This window comes from Heteronotia binoei, chromosome 5 (genome assembly GCF_032191835.1).
Source record: "Heteronotia binoei isolate CCM8104 ecotype False Entrance Well chromosome 5, APGP_CSIRO_Hbin_v1, whole genome shotgun sequence".
Classification (NCBI taxonomy): domain Eukaryota; kingdom Metazoa; phylum Chordata; class Lepidosauria; order Squamata; family Gekkonidae; genus Heteronotia; species Heteronotia binoei.
Genome location: NC_083227.1, coordinates 139,408,446 through 139,431,088, shown reverse-complemented (window position 1 = coordinate 139,431,088; position 22,643 = coordinate 139,408,446). Strand labels below are relative to the sequence as shown.

The 22,643-nt window shown below is 42.0% G+C and overlaps 1 protein-coding gene across 4 annotated transcripts in view; it reads left to right on the top strand.

The window, feature by feature from the left end:
- Positions 1-14,087: 14,087 nt before the first annotated feature.
- The window catches only part of P4HA2 (prolyl 4-hydroxylase subunit alpha 2), an 83,830-nt gene continuing 75,274 nt past the window's right edge, over positions 14,088-22,643 (top strand). For 2 of the 4 annotated variants that reach the window (XM_060240496.1, XM_060240497.1), the window contains exon 1: positions 14,092-14,319. The gene's annotated coding sequence lies outside the window, so the exon portion shown is untranslated. Of the gene's footprint in view, positions 14,320-22,643 lie in introns of all 4 variants that reach the window. The other 2 variants (XM_060240495.1, XM_060240494.1) reach the window with 2 other exon arrangements.

Here is a 22,643-nt window from a genome sequence, read left to right as displayed (position 1 = left end):
CAGCAGTGGAGAGAGTGGGGGCCGCCACCTAACATTTTTTCCCCTGGGGCCCCCCCCCACCAAATTTTTTCTGGCTACAGCCCTCTGGATGTTTTACAGTATGATTGCAAAGGAGGACACTGAGTTTCATTACTAGAATGCACCATTTAATTACATAAACGTGAAAGGAAAAGACTCAGACTTCCAAAGTTTACCTTAAAATAAATGTGTACTTGTATCTTATGATGGCCAATAAGATGTTCTTTTTAAAATAATCCCAGCAATTATATTTATGCATAAAAATATTCTCATTGCAAGAGCTTACATGAACTGTGCTGGTTGATTTATTTAATAAATCAGCCATCTGCAGAGTTTGCAGGGTCAGTCATTCTGTTTACTTATGTTCTGCAAACAGGATTGATGAGTTTTCATTGCCCAGCAAGGAATAAGACACTACAGTATAACTCCTGGAAGCTTTACTAAAATCAAATTACATACCAGAAATAGCTCTTGGAATGCCTTCAGTTAATCATTTTTCAAAAGAACCCACTACCTCACAGATGTGTGTGTGTATGCTAAGAAGTCTGCTTAGGTGGTGGACTGGTTGCAGCTTTCTGTGTTACTTTCTACATTACTAATGTACCTTTTCAACATACAGAGTACATGCTACACAGACTGTTACTGTTTGTTATGGTTTTATTGTTCCATCCATTGGTTTACTGTTTTTATCCTTTGATGGGTCTTGCTGTAAGCCACCCTGAGCCCACCCGTGGGATAATGTGGGGTATCGTTAAATATACTTCCCCTATGGTGGTGGCCAAATGGAGGTCTCCTGTTCACTAATGGATGCATTCCATGCACTCAACAAATAATTGGCTCATTACAGCTCAGTCAGCATCTCTGACCTCCCATTGGCTGACTCCCCTGCCCCCTCCTACTGCAAGCCTGGAAGTGCTGAACAGCCCATCAAAACAAGTCTTACCTCAGAAACAGACACATCTCCAACTCTTCTCTGTGTCCTCTCTGTCAACCAGCCTCATGAAAAGCATTGCTGGCAATAGACCTCTGCTGTCCCATCAACTCTCTTTGATTAAATTGCCATGGATGGCACTCATTTGCACCTTTAGAAACCTTTTGCCATATTGGGCCCCCACTGGACAAAAAAGTGGACATTCATAAAGTAGGTAAATCTGGAAAAGGAATGTTAGATCATGTCTCTATTAAAAATGTAGGTCTGTGCCTAGATGAGTTATGTGACAAATGTTACAGATTTGCCAATATGGATTAAATATAAATACTAACATTTATGAAGACATTTAAACTTTACTTAAGAATACATAAAACATGTTAAAATCAACCCATCTTTCCCTTTAGTTGACACTACATTCTAAACTCTCACACAGTGTGTCCAGGCACACGGCAATAGTTAGACATTTGAAAAATAATACAAGCCACTGGGCAATTGCTGCAAGTTGATGCATTTCAAAGCCTTCGGTGTCCTTGTGGACGTGCAGAAGGGCACGGTTCACAAGGCTGCCAGACTGTATTTTCTTTTACCATAATTACATTAAACAGAAACATGAGTCACCAAAATCACTCCCTTGCTAGATTTGGAATGCTTAAACTGTTTTGCTTCCAGTCACTACTTGGCTTCTTAAATTTTAGCAATGACAAAAGGATAAAGACTACCTGTCATTTCCAATTGTTATAAGAAGACTGTGATTCTCATGCTGTGATTTTCTTTTGATTTCATTCCTCATTCTTACTTCTGTGTCACCCAGGGCTTTTTCCTTGAGAGAACACAGTGGGATAGAATTCCAGAACCTCTTCATGGAAACAGAATTCTCAAAAAATGTTTAAAAGTTCATGAGGGGCATCTGTGTGTTTCACTTCCATGTCGCTCTTGAGAGTTTCAGCATCTCTTTTTCCAGGGGGAAAAAAGCCCTGGTATCACCAAAGAAAATGTGAAAACAAGGCCCCCCTCCAATTTTTTTAGGTGAGGAACCCTGCATTCTCAGGCTAGTTCGGGTGGGTGGGGGAGAGGTTCAAGATTAATGCATACCTTTCTTAATATGTTTGGTTAGAGATATGAGAACAGGGGGACAAATGAGTGCTGAACTCAGCATCTATAAGATCCCAGGACCAAACATGGTATTTTCCATTTATCAGGCCCAGTTGACACAGTGGATGGTCAGATAAAGGGGATACTTCCCACAAAGTAAATCTTTGGGGTGCTAGAAGCCTAGTTGGTTCCATATGGCTTCTTGACAGAGCAGAGGTTCCTTTTCAACACGAGGACGTGGCTCATACTTTCCTCAGCCATATGTTGGCTTCTCTGCCTGTCTGATGTTTCTGCTAATCCTTTATGGTCTGAGACCATGTGGGGGTAGTTTTTACTTGGCTGATGTCACTACCACATCACTTCTGACATCTGTGTTTACTTTTGGTCAGGGTGGGAAGGGCCACTACCCTTCAATAATTATAACTTCTAGATATCTGCTTATTTATAAGTAACTCCAAGCACTGTGAGTTTCATTTCTCCTGATTTATATTCTAACTTTGAATATCATTGCTGAACTTTTAAAAAGTTTACTTCTTAGGCTTTACAAATTTATCGGTACTGCAACAGATATATAATTTTTATCTGTATATAACCCTGGGTACTTAATTCTGTCAATAAGTTGTCAACAAATCCTTTAATTTGATCCAGAACAAAGATAGCAGATACATAATATCTGACAAATCTATAAGACTGGTAACTTTCTGTAAGCCTAGAAAGTATTGATCCAATTTAATGGACATCTATGATGAACTGATATGTTTTATGTGATACATGCCATATAAATTAGTTTGAAGGTTTCATTTTTGTAACACTAATTTTTCTTGACATTTATTGTTTCGTTCAGTGAAATAGCCACTGAAATGTTGCTAGCAGAATTAAAAGCCATTGTATACATGCATATCCAGATTCATATGCAGGATATTTTAGGTCTATTTTACAGAACTTTTTTGTACCATGGAATTAGGATTGCCAAATCCAACTCAGAAAACACCTGGGGACTTTGGAGGTGGAGCCAGGAGACTTTCCAGTTCCCTAAAATAAATAAAAATACAGTAGTGCAATTCCCCTGAATAGTCTTCAGTTCCTTGTACCCCAGCAGCCACAATTCCAGTAAATGAAAATGAACACACACTAACAAAGCAGCCAAAATAAACAGAGTTTGCAAGCACACTCTTGTGATCTCACTGGGGCTCTATGCACAGGAACTGCTGTATTTCCAACCAACTTCTTCAGACTAACACAGGCAAATGAAGAGAGAGAGAGAGATGAAGTTTTCCTCCATCCCATAAACAGGTTACTATACAAAGATGTCTGAAATGAATCCAAAACAAGCACAAAAATCGTGTTCTCTCTCTCTCTCTCTCTCTCACACACACACACACACACACAAACACTTACTGGCTTTGGTTCCTATACAAAGATGTCTGAAACAAAAGCAAAGCAAGCAGAGGGACTGCATTCTCATTCTCTCACACACACATGGCTCTGCTGCTGGCCCCTCTATTACTAGAAATGCTTGAGTCTCCTCTTTTAGATGGGGGGATAAGCAAAGGGAGACTAGGTAGAGCGAATTAGGAGTGCTACTTACTCTAGCTCCTTTAGCTCCTGCAACTTTTCACAGTATTATGATGGGCCCATATCTGGTTCCAGCTCAACAAATGAGATGTCATGCCAAGTGGTCTGACCAGTTGCCGCAAACAGTGAGGCGAGTCTTGGAGAAGGAGGATGCTTGCTCCAAAAGAAAACTAATTTTGGATACTCCCCATGGCTTGAACCCTCTGATCCCCTTCGATCATCTCCTCCAGCTCATAAAACCATTATTGGTCTAAGATGCTTCTGTTCAACATTGTAGATTCAAAAACATCTCCAAACTGTGGTTCGATAAAGAATGCAAGCAAGAAGAGATCTAAAAATAGCGTATCATGCGAGTGTGGATCTTTTCACCTATGTGATGAAGATCCAGTCCCAGAAAGAAAAAACTCCAGACCAAATATATTTTATGTTTACTGGAAAATATGTATATAACACACAAACACACACACAAGCGATAAAACACATGCAGACAAGAGCTAGGAAAGATAGAGGTGATCAATAGGGATTTGTAGTGGTTGTTGAAGTAGGTAGTACTGCCTGTCCAGATGTGCAAAGGTCCAGTTACAACTTGAAGATGGAGACATGCACTGCCATCGTGCCATGTCTGAGGGTCCCCTTACTTAGAGTAATGGGGGTGGGGGGGGAATAATCTGTCTACCTGTGCTCAGACTGAACAAGGATGTGTGGCTTGCTGTCATGTTTTATAAGGTTTGGAGGACTGAAGATCTTCCCAGAGCTATGATGATGCTTGAGGGAAGAAGGCCCTCCCGTAACTATGGTGACCTTAATGGTTGCTTGATGGACTTTCCTGGTTAAAACAATAGGTGTGACTGACTCAGTAATCTTTGTCAGTATGGGTTAGAATTGGTCAGGATAGGTTTTTAATGGTAAATCAGTTTAGGGCAGTGTTTCCCAACCTTTTTGAAGTAGTTGTACCCTTGATCTTGCTCTTCATATCTCATCGTACCCTTGAGGAAAACACCTATTTTTAAAAAACTGATTTACTTTCTAGTTACACGAGAGACATAATATTTTATTACAGTTAAGTTTCTGTTTATTCATTAATTAATGATGTGAAAATGAATGTAATTTAAACTAATTCAATTAAGACAGAATAGTGTGATATTTTAAAAGTCTTCAAAGCACACAACAGATGCATGCAAGTCCCGACAGTAATGTTAAGAAACTGTTTTGAATGCGATTTATAAATGTCCAAACATCCACCAAACTGCAATACAAAATTTTACACTGTCAGAACTGATGCTAGCCTGGAATGCGCAACTTGTGAATGTAAGCTTTTGTATGCTAAAAGCACACTTCATCAGACAACGGTATGGGTTCATTCAAATATGACTGGCAGCAGAAGAAAGCACATTTTTAACTGAATGCTTCTTCTTGCCAGTGTAGCCTTTACATTCAAAGTTCCAATGTAGTTCGTAGAATCAATATGAGTAGCATGTAGGAAAAAACAGGTTAACAGTGCAATCCTAAATGGAGTTTCATCCTTCTAAATTCATCGATGTCAGTGGACTTAGGGTGTGACTGCTTAACACAGTATGGTTAGCCCTTGACTGGGTGCACTACAACTTTGTAGCCATTCATCCAGGAGTGGCTACTCCAAAATAAGCCTATTTAGAAAACATGTCCAAATACTCTGTGCTATTCTTTTAGATAATTAAAAGCAAACAGGAACCGAGGAGGTGACCTGCCTGCGAGAGTTGTGCTGCAACTTAGTGTGACTTGTGGGGAAATCTCTTCCCACCCCTGTGAGGGAGGGGGTCCATTTTGCATCAGTTCGGCACCCACCATTTTAGGTGCCTTAGAAGAGGGGCAGAGCTCTTGCCATCACCAATGAGGCTGCCCACTTGGCACCCACTCTCTGTCTCACCTCCCTGTCCCCTTGACCCACTTATCTCCCAGTAGTCCTGGCTCTGTGCACTTGCCTTGCCTCGCTGCCTCCCGCTCCCTCTGCAAGTGGAATCGTGCACAGCAGCCTCAAGAGCCCCGGCCCCCAAGGCCTGCCCAGCCAACTTTCCCCTGCATGCCCTCCTCGTGGCACAACATGTTGCTGAACTTGCAGCCATCAACTCAGTACTAGGGCTGGCTGTGGCACCCAGCCGTCAGTCTGAGGAACGGAGGAGGAGGAAAGCAGCTGGGTGATCTGCCTGGTGGTTGGCGAAAAAGGGGCAGAGGTGTTGGTCATCGGCAGCAGTAGCAGCAGGCGACATGTGCTGCTCTGCTCGCTGCTGATCAGCACAGTGTGCAAAAAGGAGGACGCTAAGGAGGCGGGGCCAGGCAGAGTTCCTTGCGCGGGCATACAGCAGCACTGCCAGCCTTGTGTGCATGCATTTTTTTGAGTTGCCCTGCACCTGGCCAGCCTGGTCGGAGGGAGGTGGCCGGGGGGGGGGGTGTTGAATGGCATCTACATCTCGCAGTACCCCTAGGGAGTGTTCGGGGTACCCTAGGGTACCATGGTATGCTGGGTGGGGATCACTGGATTAGGGTGATACCCTGAGGAAAGGTTAGCATAGAAGACAAAGGAGATGTCCAGGAGTCAGACATTACCAGAGGATTAGACAAAAAAGAGGGTTGATTTGTAGACCACTTAATCAGATGACCAAGGACTGAGATAGAAGAATACCTGCGGTACTTGTTGAACCCATAATCTTATCATTCAGTTGGGAGGGGGAGAGTAGCCAGACCATGAGAAAACCTTTATTGTAATCAAGGCCAGGCCGAAGCATATTTCTCTGCTATTTTGCAGAGAGTAGCCCTTTTAGCCTGTTTTCCATTTTGTTTCCTGAACTTGGGGTCCCCTTATTCGGGTGGGGTACCCCTAGAGGCAGGCAGTGTCTCCTGGCCACACCTCCCAGTGCAGCTTTCACTTTCTGCTCAAATTTAAAGGCACACACGCACACATTTTAAAATGCAATGTGTTTACAGGCTTCTAAACCTGCAGAGATCTAAAGGCACATGGTGGCTGTGGTGGCAAGGCTTCCCCTGCTGGCCGGCTGGCTGGGGGCGGGGTGGAGCCTGGAATACTGGGGATTCCCCGCTGGGACCATGGGATTGGGAAGCCTACATGAAATAGTGCATATTACAAAAGAAGATTAATACTGAAAGATTTACCTACTGCTACTATTCATACAACATTATTAACATGTCACTGAGAATGTACAATTTATATTATCCCTGCCCAGGATCAGGACAAGTTAAGGATACAAATAGTGAAATTGATAATGTTTATGGAGAATCAGTGTTTAATGAGGAGTATGACATGTTATGATGTGTTTAGTGGAAATGGGAGAACAAAGAAAGGTGAAGTACAGGGTTCAGGGAAGGCTTTATTAATGAAGTGGTCTTAAAAGAGATTTGAATAAGGAAAGGAAAAGATCTTGATGGATCTGTAGAAAAGGGAAGATTATTCCAAGTATGAGCAATCTTTTATTTATTTATTTGTCTCCACAGATTCCCAGTGCAAACTATCATTGGCATTGACTGTATACTCCTGATGTTGGGGAGTAAGGATAGGTTAGGCTTAATGTTTGTTTACCACTAGACACCTTGTCTGAGTTGGCTGCCTAGTTATCCACTAGATAGCTTGTCTGAGTTGGCTGAGGTGCTCTTGAACATGGTCCTGGAGATACCTAGACTGATTGTTCTTGGCATACTTCACCAGGGCTGACTTCTGAATTTTATAGCTTCTTTGATTGTCTTGGACATCTCCTAAACCATGACAGGCCCAACATGTGAAAAAGGCCATACTTTGGATGCAATATTTTGCACTTAGTCTTTGGAAGAAGGTCTGGTTTCAGCATTGGAGATTCAGCGTGAACCATGGACGGATCACTACCTACTCAAAGCAAGGGTCAAGGTGGCCCCAAGACCCCACAGAGAACTGCCCCCATTTAAAATGGTCAACTCACAGAGACTCATGGATCCTACTGGATTCCAGAATCCTTTGGGGGTTTTTTTTAGGATTTTAAACACATGCTATGTTGTGGTTGTAGGGAATTCTGTTTGAAATTCTGTTTCTTTATCTCAAACAGTTTGATGGATCGCTGGATCAAATAATCATTGAAAGGCATTTAACTTGAAATCAAGAAAACATATTTATTACTACAGGGAAAGGGTACTGGGAGATGAAAATAACAAACTCTTAGAACTACATGCTAACACATTGAAGAACACATGCTTAATGGAGAATACTTCCTCCTTCTTGACCTCTCTGCCTGAACAAAGGAAGTCACCTGACTAACTGATCAAACAAACAGATTTTCCCACTTCTACATCTTGATTGACAACAGTCAGTATCTTCTTCCTAGGTCATGCAGACAATAGGGAATCAGGCACAGTGTTAATCCTATAATGACTGGAACTTTAGAACATTGCAAAGGACATACATAACAGATACATAATTCCAACAGTGATTTGTGGTCAGAGTCTGGAATATGAACTTCCTTGAAGCCATTGATGAGCTTGCCTTGGCAGGGAGGGCGGAATATAAATCAAATATATAAATAAATAAGGTTGCCCCTCATCAGCCTTATCCATTCTTGGGGTGGAACCCAGTTCCCTGAGTTACTATATGACCCAGATGGAGTGTCCCTAATGGAAAATTCACACTCAGTCTGACAAAACATGCTATAGATCCTACTGGAAGACCTATGAAGCAGTGTGATGGAGGCAAAGAACAGTTATTTCTCTGCCACCACTGCATCAGCTAACTCACAACCAGCCCAGTTGTTTAAAATATCTTGGCATCTGCTGATGTCTGATTCTGAGCCATTTTTGACTCAGGACCAAAAAATTAGTTGTGACACTTTGGAAAGGTTTTTTCTTTTTTGCTGATAAAACATTACAAATAAACACAGATCTGGATGCCAGTTTTAACATACGTCAGTCAGAATAAATGTCTAATACATTGGCTGGTCTATCAGCCACCCTGAGCCACCTTGGTGGGAAGGGCGGGATATAAATCATAAATAAACTAAATAAACTAAACTTATTTATGGACCATTTTGATCCAGTTACTGTGATAGATATTGACAGGAACCTGGGATCTGTGAAGCCCACTACCTGTGTCCTGGATTCTTGTCCATCCTAGTTCTTAAAACCATGTAAGGTCCACATCAAGGAGCTCTTGGTGTTCCTCATAAATCTATCACTAACTCAGGGCACCTTCCTTCAGCCACTCAAAACATGAATTATTCGTTCACTACTTAAAGTGGCACAACTGACCCTTGCTGACTCAGTTAAGAGCCTTGGGGTTATAGTAGAGCTAAAAGTACTGATGGAGAATCAAGTTCATTCAGCTGTGAAAATTGCTTTCTTCCAACTCTATCAAGCCATGAAGATTGCTCCCCTGAATATGGCCAATGTGGCCACCTGGATCCAACACCACAGTAACATCAAGACTAAACGACTGTAATGCACTGTTCATAGGCCTCCCTCAAAGTACACTCAGAGACTCCAGTTGGTGCAGAATGCCACAGCCCAGTTACAATAGAGAGCATGTTACTCCTACTCTGCAGTCATTCCATTGACCACTCATCAGTTAGCAGGCTCAATTTAAAGTTTTGACTATCACATACAAAGCACTTCATAGCCTCCAATCCTCATATCTGTGGGACAACTTCTTCCCATGTTTTGTCATAACAGCTTCACTCATCTGAACAGAACCTTCTTCAGGTGCCAACCTGAAAGTGAGAAAACTGGACAACTGTTGAGCCCCCCCCCCATCTTGTGGAATGGACTGTCTGATGTGGTCAGGAAGGCTTCCACTTTCCTGGCATTCCACAAACTATGTGAAACTGAATTATTAAGGAGGGCACTTTCACAAAAGTAATACGGCTTTATTACAATGGAATAGTTCAGGAAGACACTTTAATAAAGGAAAAGGGACTATGGACTGTACTACTGTGTATAGTATATACTATCAGTTGCTGTATGTATTATCCTGTTATGTAATTTCAGCATAACTTAATATATTAATATTTATGCTTTGTTTCATTATTGTTCCAGATATTTACTTGATCCTAATTTCCTCAATCCTAATTCTATTAATTTGAATATTGGATGTCCCATCCTGTTGATTTACAAAGAATATGGTAGAAGGCATGAAGATTTGGGAGAAGCCAAATGGGACCAACAGTAGATGAGCTTAACTGAGGAAGCAAAAAAAGGTGCAAAGTTACGGTAAATCAAGTTATGGAAAAGATAGCATTGAATTATTACGATTACATCATGATTCTGATACAGATTGCAATCAACTATGTTAAATTTGACACATTGTTGGGCACAAACTGTTTTTTTTAATTGTTCTCTGTATGATGCCACCTATTGATTGGGAATTCAAAATATAATTTAGAGTATCTTGCAGGGGGGTTGCTAAGCTAGTGACACTTGTTATTTTGCAATTTAACGTGAATACTATTATAAGAGTAGTATTCTTGGTAAGAATACCATTACTTCATTTTAAAATTTAAGAATTAAAAAAAAAAAAACAACTTTTGCCCATCTGACACTCAAAGCAATCCCAGGAGACAGCAGAATAGAAAAGGAAGAACAGGAGAAGGCCATTAAATACCAAGACCTACAAATAGAGAGAGTGCCTCTGGGAGAAGGTTACTATCATGCCAGACCAGTTGTCGTTGGAGCCTTTGGAGCAGTACCTAGAAGTCTCAAGAAATGCCTGGATATTGTGGGCATGCAACAAATAGCACCAGCTCAGAACCAGAAGGCAGTGTTGCTTGGATGAGCAAGAATCCTGTGAAGATACATCTGCAATTCCCAAGAACTTAGTTGGATCATGAATTGCAGAACACATCAGTGTCAAATGTATCACTAGAAAGCAGGGGAATGATTGTACTATCATATAATTGCCTTGTTGAATGTTTAACAAAAAACCCTCTGTTACATGGTTACAAAAACAGATTTTTAACATTTACTTTGAAAAGATGCATTCAGAAAAAAAAGTATTTCTATTACAGCTGATTTGTGTTTTTCTGTCCTTGCTTCTTATGAATGGAAAGTATACACATCTGTGAAAACAATCAAAAACTGAAACCAGAAATTGCGGCATCCTGAATGTAGTCCCCTGCAGCTTAAGGTTGGACTAAATTTCTTCAATGAAACGGTATTGGATTTTATATTTGCTTTATTGTGATTTAGCTCAGTAAGGAAATTCAAATAGATGTGAGGCTGACAAAATGGCGCAAAGTGTATAAAGATTGAAAAAGAAACCCCTCCTCCAAACTGGATAAAGACTCAATTTGCCATAATTCTCTCATTGCCTCCCCCCACACCTAATCCATAAAGGAACAAATACATGCAGTTCTGTATGCTGCATTCCCTTGAAGTACAAGGTGTTGCATTAGATATTACACATTGATTATAAAGCTACATGGGTGTTAAGTCTGCCGTCTCCAGGCTGGGAAATTCCTGGAGATTTCGGTATAGAGTCTGAAGAGGATAGGGCATGGGAAGGAGAGGGACCTCACTGAAGTATAATGCCATAGAGTCCACCCTCAAAAGCAGCCATTTCCTCAAGTAAAACTGACCTCTATAGTCTGGAGATCGTTTGTGACTGTGGGAAATCTCCAGGTCCCACCTGGAGGTTGGCAACTGTGGTGGGAGTACCCCCCCCTGCGCCCAGTGCTCTAGCTGTTGTCAGCAAGTAAATTATTTTTGATCTAGTAAGCATTTAGTATGGTTTATGATCATCTGCGTGTCACAAATTACCATGATTACATAGTATAAGGTTGCAAGAAATCTATACTAGGGGTCCCTGATGTGGTGCCCATGGACCCCATGGCACCCACTGACACCTTTTCTGGTGCTCTCCAAGGGTTTTTAGAAACAGGGTGTGGCCAAGTGGGACTACTGCCCACCAGGGCTTCTGATAACTATGGGGGATCTGATTGGCTGTGCAGATTAAAATAAAATCGTTTTGGCACAAGCTGCCATCATAATGTTTGTTTTATTCTTTCTCGCCTCTTTTTTGGTGCATATTTTGAAATTAGTCTTCTTGCAGGATTACAGCTGAAAATCAAGATGACAAAACTAATGACTGTTGAGAAATTACACTGCTTTAAGGCTGACAGTGAAGAAACTGAAATTATTAAAGGTTTTTTATTCCTTGGCTTAATTATCAACTAAAAGAGAGGCACCAGCCAAGAAATAGGGTTGCCAGCTCCAGATTTGAAAACACCTGGAGATTTGGGGGATGGATCTTGATAGGATGGGGGTTTTGGAGGGAAGGGACTTCAGTGGGGTATAATGCCATAGAATCCACCTTCCAAAGCAGTCATTTTCTCCAGGAGAGCTGATCTCTTTCATTTGGAGATCAGTTGTAATAACTGGAGATCTCTTGCCACATCTGAAGGTTGGCAAACCTACCATGAATTCAAGAGATGATTGCCACGATACGTGGAAGAATACTTGGAAGGGCAGCCATGAAGGAACTAGAAAAGATTATTAAGTATAAGGAAATGTTGCTGGAGACCAAGATAATTCATGCCACAGTATTCCCCATTACAATGAAGAAAGGTGACAGAAAGAGAGTTGATATATTGTTGGAGGAAAATTTTACAGATTCCATGGACTATCAAAAAGACAAACAAGAATATACTAGATCAAATCAAGTCTGAATTCTCCTTAGAAACTAAAATGACTAAAAGGAAGCTATTGTACTTTGGTCACATTATGAGAAGACAAGAGTCACTGGAAAAGAGCAAGAGCAAGAGTCCAGTAGTACCTTAAAGCAATTTCCTTACATAGGGATTTCAAAGGGAGGTTAGAAAGAAACTGCTGAACTGCAACTGATAATGAAGTTTAAGACAATGCAACTTCCCGGGCTGAACTGAGACGTAGGCTGCCTGTCTCATTACCAATGCTGATTTCTCTACACTTGCTAGCCCTCTGCATATCACACCTAAAGCAGTCATGCCTGCTATTATTTGCCTGCTAATGTCATTCAGCATCTGAAATCACTCCACTCTCCAAGATATAGGACAGATGGACTCATTCTAGCTGAGCCTGACGAAGTGAGCAGTGATTTATGAAAGCTCATACCTTGCCACAAATTTTGTTAGTCTTTAAGGTACTACTGGACTCTTGCTCTTTTCTGCTGTTACAGACAGACTAACATGCCTACCCAACTCGATCTATCTTTATGGAAAAGAGAATAATGCTAAGAAAAGTTGAAGGCAGCAGGAAAAGAGGAAGACCCAAGATGGATTGACTCAATAAAGGAAGCCACAGCTCTCAGATTGCAAGTCCTGAGCAAGCCTGATAATGACAGGACCTTTTGGAGGTTAGTAGTTCTTAAGTCGGAAGTGACTCGAGGGTTATAATATAGTGGGTTCAATGCAAGGAAAAGCAAGGTGATAGTGATCATAGCTCTTTATTAAGTACAACATAGTATAGGGCTGCACTAAAAGACTGGAGAACTGGGCCAATACGGCCAATTTATATACACTTCAAGGTTCCCACGCTAGCACGCCATTGGATCATTCAAACCAGTAAGAAGCCAGTGATTGGAGCAGGGCAGCAGGTATTTTGATCCTGCTACCCATTGTTCCTGAGTCCCCAAGCTCAGTTCTTATGGCTCCAAGGAGCCAGGCAGGAACACCCATAATAGTCTTCACATTAACCCTCACACATAACAAGGGCACATAGCACACACACTTCTTTTGTTCAGGGCTGGAGTCAGCATACCTGAGACGGGGCAGCTGCCAGGACCCAGGGCTTCTGGTAGGGCCCATTGCCAGCAAACCCGTCTGCACACATCCTCTGCACATTCGTGAGCTTGTCCAGCCCAGCACTGCTGGGGAAAGGGTGTGTAGGCACCTCTGCACATAGGCAGTGTGTGTGTGTGTGGGGGCTCTTAAGGAAGCTGGAGAAGGATGCATAGGTAGGTAGGAGGCACATAGGTAAGTGGGATGGAAAGGAGACACTTCTTGCCCTGGCACCAGCCCTGCTTTTGTAGACGTGTCTTATGTGAATGTTCTATTGTTTGCCACCTTGGGGACCAAAGATTGGCTGGAAAGGCTGCCTGAAAATAAACACACAAAATATCTCCCATGAAGACCGAGGCATCAAGTTGGTACAAGCATTCAAGACAGGGTTTTTTTGTTGTTTGTTTCATAAGGACGATCTTCCCCAGCAAATCTGTTCTCCAACAGGCTCAATAATCTCCCTCGACGACTGAACGACTGGCAGGAAAGTTCGTGTGCACGTTCGTTCAGGAGGGCATAGCCCTCTGTTGCCTCTTCAAAGCGGAGCTGTATTGTCCTCCTCGCCACCCCGGCGCTTTCCGCGTGTTGTTCTCCCCAGCTATTCTAAGCATTACGGTAGTGTCTGGGCGCCTCGGAGGGCTTTGCTGGGGTAGGAGGAGCTTCCGACGTGGCAGCGGTTCAATCGGAGCGGAGGACGCCAAGCGCATCAGCAAAGGGGGAGGAGGCTCCGCAGCTCCGGCTGGAAATGCCAGGGCTGTTCTAGAAAGTGTGGACCCCGGGGCTGCGTGTTCTTGGCGGAGCCGGAGGAGCCGCTTCTCGCAAGCAGGGCGGGTTGGGCGCACTCCCTGGGTCCGCTTCAGACGCTGCTTTGACACCGGTTGCCGGGGGCCAGAATCGGCTCCTGCCGCTTCTTTGCCGCCGCTACACGGAGCCGTCGCTCGCCAGGTAGCTTTGAGCTCTGCCGACCTCCTCTAGCCCACCCCGTCTTCCATCGCTCCCCAACTCTCTCTGACCTCCTGGGAAAGGAAACGTGCCTTTCTCTTCGCTCCGACAACCCTCCTTCCCCGAGGCATGTCCCCGAGCCCCGCGTGCCTTGTTTACACGGCTGAAATCCGAAGCCGCTGGCAACATGGAAAAAGTAGTGAGGTGACTTCATCTCTGTAGCGTGGCAGGCTCCCGCTAGGTAAACTCCTGTCTAACTTATTTTCAGGGGCTGGACTGGGCAGGACGATCATCTGCTCCTCGCCGGCAGGGGTTACAGGTAAATCCTTTCCGCACGGGGTTGGATGCTGGCGCGGTGCAGTACACGCCTCGAGGGAGCAGTCTTGTAGAATTATGGGGCGGGGGGACTCCTTACCTAGGAAATGCATGTGACTTGGTGCAGGAGGCTTGCTTCTCACCAGGCTTAACGGGTTCAAACCGAGAGGGAGCCGTGACATTTGTTCAGCTGGCGCCTGCTTCTCTGAAGTGGCCAGAAGCGGTTCTGTTGGGCATCACAGCTTTCAGGAGGGAGCCGATGAGAGATGCTTCAGGGGAGGAATGTAGCACAGATGTGTGCACAAGCTGGAAGGCTTGACTTGCTCGAGATGCTGTGAGCCCAGAGGCCCCTGGAGATGTTTTGGAGAGTGTTTCAGAACCTGCCAGAAAGAAGTGATCATCTCAGAGAAATAATAATGGTGTGACAGTATTTGAGGAAGAGATGCATGTGGAGATATTTGCAGGCTTTGTCCATGTTCAGATGGGGGGGGGGTGTGGAACTATTGTGAATGTTCTGGGAGAACAAGTATATTGAATAGTACGTCTCAAAAGTGTTTGATTTCTGAACTGGAGAAGGAATCTGCAGTGGAACAGGATCTCAATAAATCTCGCACTTGTAGCTCTTCTCTGATAGGAGCACTTATACAGAACATTATAAATGTATTGTTTGCTTCTTGGGAAAAGGTGGGGGGATGGGTAGGGGTGACTTTCTTGAATCTTTGGTTATGAACCATCTGTGTTGCTTTCCTGTCTTTTTGTATGGAAAGCCTTTTGCTCCTCCCTCTTCCTCTCATTGACTCTGAAGTTCTCCAGAGAGGCAATTCAACTTGCTTCTTACCCTAGTCAGCTCCCAAAGGACAGCATGAAACACAGGCTATTGCAGTACAGTTTTAAAGATTTCTTTTGACAGTGACCACTCCTCACTAGTCAGACAAATGAAGTTTCCTTATCTGTAGAAGTGGAGTTGTATGGATCATTCCATAGCTTTGCCATATAACAAAAGTACATCCAACGTGCAGCTTGGTGTATGTAGGCTGCTGCACAGTGTAAAAATGATGAGAAAATTTTTGTACAAGCCTTGTCAAAGCAACATCAGAAATGCTTTACTCTGAAAAATATTTTTTGTACATATCTTCGCTTTTTTCTTATCCTGCAATAGTCTCCAGTTGAGGAGTGTGAAAGCCTGTGTGGCAGCAATAAGAAATTCGGCTAACAGATATAACAGTAGCTTTAGCTTTATGATAATTCCATCAAGTCTTTCGGGCTGTTGTCTGTAGATTTTTCAGAGTGTTGCATGTAAAAAACATTTTTACCATAGTTTATGGTTATGCAAACCCAGTTATGAACACTGGAAAAATCCTTAAACCCAACAGGGAAAAGTCCATATAATAAAGTAGACTCTAAATGCAAAACTTGTTATAGTAATTCACCAAAGAGTACATCTCACAGGATGTCTTCTATCAGCTAGAATTTCTGAATCACAAATGGAGGGCTCTGCATTGCGTGTTCACATTCAATCACGTTCATGTTCCATGAATGCTATGATTTGCATTATCCAAGAAGCCAAATTAGATTGGATGAAATCCAGCAATAGTTAAGCACTTTCCAGTCCAACTGATTTAAGTAGAAATACAGCATACTTTTATTTCACCACTGAAACCCATAGAACTGAGAACAGCTTCACAGTGCCAGGATTGTGCCCATAACTGCATGTAAATGCAAACTTTCCCTGTCCAAAACCAACTGTGCTATCAGATGAAATTGTTTACTGGATTTAAAGTTGAATTGAGATTTGCACTGAAGACTCGTAGTTTATAGTTCATATCATAAAATCTCTTTTTGTTTTGTTTTGTTACTGTTAACAGTTCTTTATGTTTAGGTAATTTGTGTCCAAAAAGCAAAGAAGCTGTGGATGGTAACTTGTGTAAATAGGAAGAGAAGTGTGTACATGGATATGCAATATCAGTGATTCAACAAAAGAGGTATTGCTAGTGCAGTGATTGAACATGTTCAAAATCATTCATATTTATCTGGCATTTCATATACCCTCTCTAGGTTTTATAAATAAATAGACCTTCACCACTTGCAGATTTATTACTTACGATTTCAGTTATTTCAGTTATTCTGTGATCATGTGATGAGCTCTCTACCCTGTTTGTAGGAAATTGGGTTGTTCTACTACTGCTTCTCAATATTGGTGAATTTCACTATTTGTGCAGCTGGTGAATTTCACCATTTGTGCACATAGATAGGATTTATAAACTGTTGGTATGTAGCCAACGATGGATTTGTGCATCTGAAATCCTTAGAGGAAGGGCAAATTAAAGTGGACTAAATTAATGCATAAAAATAAAATTAAAATGTGCCTTAAGATTCTGAATAGGTTTATTGGTTGCTATTGTTTGTTGAAGATTACTTAAAGCAGGCGTGTCAAATGTCCGGCCCACTGACCTGATCTGGCTCCCAGAGGGCTTCTGTGCATCTCTCTATGGCCTGCATCCTTCTCCCTGTCTCTTGCTTCTGTTGTTGCCATTTTTATTTTTCTCCATGAGATTGAGGTAGCCAAGCAAAGCAGCCTCTCCTTGCTCTTTTCCTCTTCCCTAAGGACAGGGGAGGGAGGAGGAGTCTCAGTCAATGGAGGAACCTGGCTCTATAGCTCTGCTAGAGCTCTCTCAATCAAAGCTAGAGCTGTGCCAGGCTTTCTCAATCACACAGCAGAGCTACAGAGCCAAGCTCCTCCATTGGCTGACACTCCTCCTCCCTCCCCCTCTCTTGGGGAAGAGAGAGATTCTGCTTTGCTTAGCTGCCTCATTCCCACTGGAGAAATACAAAAAGCCCCTTTAAGACCAACACAGTTTTATTCAAGGCAAGTAAGAGCTTTTTGCTTCCCCCCTCCCAATGTTGTTAAGCTGGTTTTGCCAGGGCTTTCCTGGGAGCAACTGAGTTCCCTCCTCCTTTTCACTGTATTCATGCCTTCATGAGCCAATCTTTCCCAGTAGGAAAGCAATGTGAACTGTTTAGATGAGGAATAACAGGAAGCCAATGAGGTGGAGACTGGGAATTTTGAATTTAGGCTACTGACCACTATACATGACTGTCTCTCTATTCTTGCACTGCCTCATAGGAGTTGTAGTTATTTTTCTGGGGAAGACTATAGCTTTGTAGATAAACACATAGTCCTCAGTCTGTGTCATGGTGCTTTCACATGTTTTTGACCAGCACACGCAGCAACTTATGTGCAAAAGTTCACAATGCCCAGCCATTTCATGTTTCTCCTGGGCCCTAGGGCACAGAGCATTGACCATGAGATTTCTGAATTGAATGGCAATAAATCAGACTGTTAAATAAAATATTGCAAGAGTACTAATTTTTAAGTATGTTTTATTCAAGTTTTGTTTAAAATTTTTTTTACTTGTATTTGTCTGTGCCCTTTATAAAGTTTATATCTCTGCTACCTGGCATTACATTTTATGACACACATGGCCCAGCCCAACAAGGTCTCATTTATGTCAAATCTGGCCCTCATAACAAATGAGTTCGACACCCCTGTCTTAAAGGATATGGAAAATGTTCCAGTCTCAGACAAGTTTTAAATGTTTCTGAATGCTTTATCTGTGATCCTTTCCTTGATACTTATTTCCAAAAGTTTTAAAATTGGTTTTTACAGATGTTTTCTTGAAAAATCTTATCTATTTCAAGCCTGTTTTCAGATTTATATGACTCTTCATGTTGCATAACATCATTCTGGGCTGTGAACAGCCAAATGCCATTTATAAGTTTAGTACTCCAAAGTCTTGGCTAACTCCAGATGGGGAAGATAAAGCTTACAATTTGTCCAGCAGAAATTTCCCTCCATGCTTGCTGTTAGATTTGATCACTTCATACTGCTTTTCTCAGGGCAAGATTCTCGAACTGATGGATTTCAAAGTACGATAGCCTAGGCCTTTTTTTTTGTGGAATTACAAAAATACTCCTTAACACAGTTTACTCTCTCTTGTAACTTAAAGGACTGTTGCATAACTAGACTTGTCTCAAGATAACAAATGCTATTGGAATAACCCCCACAGCTGATTTCTGTACAAACAGCATTTTGGCAAGAAGTCCTCATATGCTGTTTATTGGGGTGGAATGCTGAGAGGCCTTCATGTTGCTCTAATGTTTGTGCAGCATTTAGATGCTCAATTATTTGCAGATGCACATTAAGCACTTGGCAGGAGAGGTGGTGATGCAGGCATTTAGAGAAGTTGTGTGCAATGTTTTGAGGTTGTAATTCCGAAGGGTGGAGCCAGCTGGAAGACAGTTTTATCTTTGGGAAAGGAGGGACTATTGGGATGAAGGCATTTTGGCTTCAGCAAGTAAACGTAACTTTTCACTGTTAGCCGGAATTGCTAGTGTGCAGCTAAAATGCTCCTGGGTCCCAAAGTTTGTATTAATTGGGAATAAATATGCAGAAATACAATTTGATAAAAAAAAGATATAGCTGATATTGCACTGAGCCTGTTGTACACAAGGAGACTTATACACCTCTTTCCTACTCCTTTTTCTCCTTTCATACATTCTCCTTTCCCTCTCTTCACGAGGATGAATGAGGGATAGAAATGGGAAACTCCACATTTAAATGAAATCTGGATTCTTGGTACTATTGCAAGAATTAGTGTATAAGGGGGAGGATATCATTTAAGCAAAACCTAGTACTATATATCCACTCTGAATAATTATTATTTGAGTATTTCCAAGTATCTATGTTTAAGTATTACAGGTCTGTAATTTTTGTTCCCTTTTGCCCCCTTCCCCACACTATTTTCTCTTTCCCTCCTAAAAAACGTAAAAGTAGTCCCCTGTGCAAGCACCAGTCGTTTCTGACTCTGGGGTGACGTTGCTTTCGCAACGTTTTCATGGCAGACTTTTTACAGGGTGGTTTGCCATTGCCTTCCCCAGTCATCTACACTTTCCCCTCAGCAAGCTGGGTACTCATTTTACTGACCTCGGAGGGATGGAAGGCTGAATCAACCTGGAGACGGCTACCTGAACCAGCTTCCGCTGGGATCGAACTCAGGTTGTGACCAGAGGGCTCTGACTGCAGTACTGCAGCTTTACCACTCTGCGCCACGGGGCTCTAGTTCCCTCCTCCTGGCAGCCTCATTTCTTTACTTTTTCCTACTTCCTTCTCTCCTTCCCACCAACCCACTAAGCAGCCTTGTCTCTGTCCTGATCTTCAGTTATGTCTATTATTTATTTACATTTATACCTCACTTTTCTCCCCAATGTGGACCCAAAGCAGTGTATATTAAACTGCTCTCCTCAGTTTTATCCTCGCAATAATTCTGAAAGGTAGGTTAGGGTGGGACTATGTGACTGTCCCAAGCTTCTGTGACATTCTTGGGGTTCAGTGGCATTCTGTGGCATTCTCGGGGTTCAGACATGGGTCTCCCAGATCCTAGTCTGAAACTTTAACTACTATACCACGCTAGCTTTTGTGTGGTGTCTCTGCTGTTGAGTAGTAGTAAGCAGCCAATCCTGGCATTGCTTGCTGCCAGGGCTGGCCCTGATAAGTCCTCCTTCAAAGACCAAAACATCCCTGGAAAAAACCGCTGCCTTTTACTGACAGAAACCAAGGGTTGAAGATTGGCAAAACCATGATGCTTTCCTAGCTGCTTCCACAGTGGCTACTGCAGAGGGCATTTGTTTCTTAAAGGTGCAGGAACTGCTTCTGGTAACTTTTAAACCTCATTATTTTAAAAAAGATTTCAGATTTTCCACCAAAACAGGCTTTTCTCAGGTTTGCAGAAAGACCTGTTTCTTGGTTCTGTCTCCATATTTAAGCATTCTCAAATGATAAGGAGATTATGATTAGGAGTTAATTAGAATTAGATATGATTATTATGAAGAATTAAAGCCCCACTGTTACTTCCATGTCTCAGGGGTTCATCTTGTACCCAGATGGTGATGGCAGGTGTCTAAGGTACGATCTTCTCCAGTTCTGCCACCAACTTGGAGAAAGCCGAGCCCCAACAGCATATTAGTTATTTGGGCTGCTTGGTGGAGAGAACTGCCTCTGTTTATCCTGTGTCCTCGTGGTGGAGAGCAGAGGCAGCATAGAAATATTTCATATAATTAGATAGGTGTGCTTTAACTGGCATACTTCAGTAAGCCAGAAAGACTAAATCTGATAGATGCTTGTATATAAGAGATGGTAAGTACAAAGCTAAAGAGTTGTGAATGACTCTAAATTGTTTTCCTGAGTAAAATAGCAACAGCAAAATGGATTTTCTCTGAGTTCCATAAACCATGGTATCTGAAGATACCTTAGGATACCAATTTTTAGGAAGAGATCTTCTGTGAACTGAAGAAAGTTTTCTGGGTGCAGAATAATATATCAGTAAAAAGGGGTCTACAGTTTTAAAATGCAGGATTTCAGGACAAGTTTCATGGCTCCATGATCCGATCCAGTTTAGGGAAAATATTTTTATAATCCCTGTTGTTCTTAAATTTACAAAATACAACTTTCTTATGCTCTTCCAATTACTGTTCTGTGTGCTTTTAAGATCTGGCTTCTGCCCAGTGTGCTTGTTCTATATTTTTGTCACTTGCACTATCCATTTAAAAAGTTATTAGGCTTCAGTACTGTGCATGCTTAATTGGGGCGAGTCTTACTGAACACTCTGGGATTTATTTTTGAGTAATCATACATAGGATAATGCTTTTAGTCACATAACTGAAACCACTCGGTCTGACAGCAAGGCACATGTTTTGCATTTAATATACTTTGGACTCCTAAAAATCAAATCCTTTTTGTTTAAATAAGAAAAATAATGTATTTAATGAACCATGCTGAGGATTGAAATGCTGCTGTTTCTCTTCCCTGCTCCAGTGCATGACAATAGCAGAAACTGAAAGTATCCAATGGAAGGCCTACACTAACCTCAAACTGCTTTTTATGAGACCATGGGTTCAGTAAAGAACCACACCTCTGAAGCAAATACCGGCAGTCATGTATAACAGAAGGCGACATTCATCAAAATTAGGATAATTAAACTGTATCACAACAAAGTTTAAATTTAGATACTTGGGGAAGCAAGGTTTTATTCAATTTGGGTTTCAGCTAGCTATCAGCATTGCCAGAGCAGTATCTCTGGAAAGAGACTATATCAAAGTAGAGTTTTTACCAACTGCTCTGCCGCTCGTCGGAAGCTTAAAGGGGTGCTGTGCTGTGGAAGGAAGTGCCCAGGAAGAAACTAATCACTGGGGCTTCAAAATGATTTTCCCATATTCTTGCGGGGATTATATACTCCCTGTTGGCATTACCTACTTTCTCAGCACCTGCAACTATTTTCCAGAATCGCCTATGATCCTTGTTCTTAGCTTCCTCTATTAATATCTTCCATTTTAAGCTGTGTGGCAGTGTTCTTCTTACTTCTCAAAAGATTTTTATAGGCCCTTTTATTATGGCTGTAACTGTCTATTGCCATGTTATTATACTGTACTATCTTATATTATTTTGTATGCTGGTCTTATGACTGTTTTTAATGAACTTTGCTTTGCTATTAAAATCACTGGGGCAAAGCTTTTCACCCCCTGCTCAGTTTCCTTCCCCTCCAGATGTTTGTTGATGATACCTAGGTTTGTTGCATTTTATATTTTGTTGCTAATGTTATCTCATAGAAATCTCTATTTGGTAGAGAAAAGTGGATTAAAAGTACCAAAGTAAATTTTGTTCAGGTTAATCCAAAGGGATAACCCCTCTGCTGAATATTCCCGTGATGGGGGCTGAGGCAGATCTAATAGCTTTAGGCTGAGGAATTCGCTTTATGACTTCTACTGCATCTAAGAATTTCCTTCCTTCATGCTCACTGAAAATTTCATTTCTGTACAGGAGTTCCACTTCCAGGTTTTCTTTCACCTTGAGCAAGCTGGAAGTTTATGAAGCGTCTGCAGGGACAGTTTCTTTAAGGCTTCTTGTCGAAACCAGTGGGACTTCATTATTTTATAAAGCCAGTATGATGTAGCGGTTA